Below are 4,612 nucleotides of genomic sequence, written 5' to 3' on the forward strand. Positions count from 1 at the left end.
ATTTTAAATCTTCAGAAATCATTCTAATATGCTGATTTGCTGATTATCAATATTTAAAACAGTTGAGAATATTTTTTTTCAGGATTCTTTGATGATCTGAAATAAAAAGCTTTTATAACATTATACACTATTCCATTCAAAAGCTTGGAGTCAGTATTATTTATTTATTTATTTATGAAAGGTGTTTAAATTATTTAAACAGCCATTCAGATTTGGGTATTTGCTATGATGTTCATCACAACGCCAAATACTTAAATATTTAGAATAGGCTATTTGTTTTCAAACTTTTTTTTTTACATTTTAATCTGGACTACAACATGCCCTAGATATTGTTTGAAAGTGTTTTGATTCTTTATTGTTCGGTCACACTTGGTTAACTAATGAGGTCTTATTGTAAAGTGATACCTATTGGTCTTTATAGTTCTTTTGCACTTTAATCTGTGTAAAACTTTTAACTTTATACATTTTTCTGTATTGCTTTATTGCATTTAAATGTTCAGTTATTTTTGTTATAAGAAAAAGTTATTAAACCTGCTATACTGTATTATGACAGCACTTTTTTAAAACTAAATTTCAATACCGTGATAATACCGTATACCGTGATAAAAGCATTAGCAATTAATCGCAACATGAAAATTTGATACCGGCATATCCCTACATGTGACACTGAAGACTGGAGTAATGATGCTGAAAATTCAGCTTTGCATCACAGGAATAAATCACATTTTAAAATATTTTCAAATAGAAAAGTTATTTTAAATAGTAAAAAAATAATTTAAAAAAATCACAATTTTACTGTTTTTGCTGTATTTTGGATCAAATAAATGCAGGCTTGGTGAGCAGAAGAGAATTCTTTAAAAAAAACATTAAAATCTTACTGTTCAAAAACTTTTGATTGGTAGTGTATGTCAGCCTATAGTTTGATATAAGGTAAACATTAATTTATTTGTGCTGTTTTTTTTTCTTAAATATTATATAGTTTTATAGGAGGAGGTTTCATAAACTTGGAAAATTCATTTTTCAGAAGTTTGTAGGTACAGACATCTGGTTGTGGTTGTTCTTGTCAATTTTTATGAGGCTTTGTTTTTATAGTGTTCATATAGATATCGGAATTATATCGTATCGACCGAAATTAAGAAATATATTGTGATATAAATTTTGGCCATATCGTCTAGCCCTACGCTTTCCATACAGTGACTGTTTATAGTGATTATGCGCTGTCATTGAAATCACTGTCATTGAAGGCCAAACGGGTAACGGGTGTGTAATAATTGAATGTGACATGCTATTTTGGAAGTTGGAGTTTGAGTTAGATGTGACTAGGGTCTGTCTCTCACACAATAGCTTGTTCTCACATATAGCTTCAGCATGAAATTTAGCGTAATATGGACTATTATTTTATTAACAATTTTATAAAAAAATTTCTGGGATTCTGCAAAAAAAAATAAAAAACAGCATACATGTTTGGAACAATATGAATGGTAAAAAATTATGACAGCATTTTCATTTTTAGGTGAGCTAAGCTATTAAAACAAGCTTTCGGTCAGACACCAGAATTCATCTTCTCAAAATACACACGTAGTGGTCAACCAATATATCGGCCTTCAAATATCGGCATCGGACGATAAGTTTTTCTGTTTGGCCGATGCGTTTGAGGACTTTTATTTTGACGGTACAGTGCTCACATTCTCCCTCTTGTTTGCCGTCGTCGTTAACAGTTCTGTCTAATACGGATAGAAGTCTGTCTAAAAACTAGAACTGTTAAACAAAGGAATTAAAATGTATACAAAAAGTATTATAACGATTGCTTTTATATTATTAGTAATAGAAAGGCAAACATTATAATACTTTCTCGTTTGCCATCAGCATTCAGCAGATACACATTTATATAATTTAAACAAATCTTTGAATGGCTAATGAAAATTTAATTTCACAAATCTTGCATACTTAGTCGAATCCAGTTGTGAGATCTTGTGAAGTGTGCAGGTGCAATATCGGTCGACCACTATACACAAGCACTGATTTGAAGAGTACTTTGTTCCACTGAAAAGGGAGAAAATCCCTTGCACTCCACAGACAAATAAAGCATTTATGGACATGTGATGTAAGCAATTATTATCTGAGAGAGAGGAAAAGCATCTCTCTGTGTGGCTGATACCAACAGTACTGCCAAGTGGGCTTTGACTTATTACAACATTCTTTGCATGTACAAAGCCTAAGTGTTTGCTCACAAAAATTATTTTCGGAAACACTTGTCTGTTAACTAACACCTGAGGCTGTCCATCCAGACTTTACCGGTATAATAGGTGTTATAAGTGACAGCCAATCAGCAGGCTCGATCACAAGAATGTGATTATTAAAAAGGCCTACTGGACTAAAACGAGGAACATGTGAAGCATGCAAAACAGAAAGTTCAGTATCGATGAACATCCACCACAAACAGCCCACATAATCACTTCATCCTGATTTAATGGAGGTAGTAAATTAACAACCACTGTGTATCAAAGCACACAGTGACCTTTGCTGTGTATAAATCACAGCTTCAATTGTGCTGCCAGATCTCCCTTTCAACCAATTTGTCACAGCGTAATACCACACAAAACCCTACCATGCTGAGGAAGCTACTGTTGTGGGAGGATCAAAGGTCCCTATGACCAATCTTCCCTCTAAGCTGCACACGCGCGCGGCCGCACACTTCTTCCACTGCAGCCGCACAGAAGAAATAATGTGTCGCGCACACGCATAAATGAGTTGGGAAAGCCATTTGCGAAAGCGAATGAATTGCAATGCTCGGGTAAACCGCTATAGAGTTGATATCGCTATAGAGTTAGAACCGGTGAATGCGGTTTACAGGTTTCATAGAAAGAGAATGATCTGCGCCAAATGAGTCGCTGTAGAAACCGAATATTTTAATGGTTGCGGACGAAATAGCTCAAATCGAGAGCCAGCACAAATGCAATGACATGTGTAATAAAACGTCATCATGTATTAAAGAAGAGTGGCTTGATTAAGTGCTGGAAATAGCGGATGATGGGCACAGAACGGTAACAAAACTCAGAGACATTTACAGTCACACACAGGAGTATTGTGCAAACTGTACTTCGGATGTTTAGATAGCTATAGAAGAATTCACGTTCACGTTTTTTTTATATATTTAACTTACAGATCTCAGTTTAAATGCTTCAGTTTGTTTTGATATTATATTATGTTAGGCCTATATTATAAACCTAATAATTGACCTTGTTTTTTTAATGGAGTCTCTTCTGCTCATCAAGGATGTATTTATCTGATTGAAAATACAGAAAAAAACTGTAATATTGTGAAACATTATTGCAATTTCTAATACTGGTTTCCTATTAGGGCTGTGCGATTTGGGGAAAATATCAAATTGAGTTTTTTTTGACCGATATTGCGATTGCGATTGCGATTTGATTTGCGATTTTAAATTTGCAAAGTCAAGCTTCAGCTCAATATTGTCAATAATGTGCAGCACAGTATGGGTATCATTACCCTGCTGAAAAAAACAATAGAAACCATCACAGAAATTCTTATAGTTTCCATTAAACCATTACAAAATTCCTTTTTGTTTTGGGCATTATTCCAATAGGAATTACTGTTGTTCTATTGGTTGCCATCTGCCAGATTACATCCCACCAATAGAATCCATCAAATAGACACCATTATAGTTTACATTAAAACCAATACAATTCCCATTATAACCCTGAAATCCATTAAATTTTTTATTGTGTTTTGGGAGGGGTTCTATTGTTTTGTTTTTTCAGCAGGCAAGATTATAATGGTATAACTACTTTTACAGAATTAACTTAATTACTGAATTTCACAGAAAATATATGTTTATTTTTTATAAATAAAGAACTGTCTCTTAAGTCAATTATTAAAGTATTACACTGATTTATTCATTTTAAGAGCAAGTGGAAAATGTGCTGAATGTTTCATTTCATCCAAGTGAAATTAGCAAGCAGTTAGACTGAATTTACATTCGTTTTAAACGCGGAGCCAGGCGCGAGTCGACACAGATTGCGCGCTTGCGTCAAGCCTCGTCTATACTGCCAGATGCACTCGTGAAGACTTGCGGTGCGGAGCCGGGTGCGAGTATAAATGAGCATTACGAGACGGGCTGCGTGAGTGTGGCAAGCATGAACGGCTCGTCCGTGACGCGGGATTCGCGCCGCGTGGGGCAGAGAGGAGCGAGGATGAGAAGCATTCACAGACACAGGCTGTGTGTGCGCTCTTCTGAATTGGGAATAGCCAACATGCATTAATGGTGGGTGTTTACGCAGTTGGTTAGAGCAGTGCTGATTGGGGAGAACGGAGGTGCGCTCACTCTATTGGTTAGTAAGACTGCAACTCAAGGCTGGCAGTCATGCATATGCTCTGGGACAGAGTAATATCGCGTCCACATCGCAGGCTTTGCAATTAGGAAATCGCAACGTCTCAAATCGCGATTACGATTCGATTTCGATTAATCGCACAGCCCTATTTCCTATTTGAATATACTTTAAAATACAATTTATTACCGTGAAGCAAAGCTGAATTTTCAGCATCATTACTCCAGTTTTCAGTGTCATATGATCCTTCAGAAATCATTCTA

Source organism: Sinocyclocheilus anshuiensis, unplaced genomic scaffold, assembly GCF_001515605.1.
Source record: "Sinocyclocheilus anshuiensis isolate Anshui unplaced genomic scaffold, SAMN03320099.WGS_v1.1 scaffold1339, whole genome shotgun sequence".
Taxonomy (NCBI): domain Eukaryota; kingdom Metazoa; phylum Chordata; class Actinopteri; order Cypriniformes; family Cyprinidae; genus Sinocyclocheilus; species Sinocyclocheilus anshuiensis.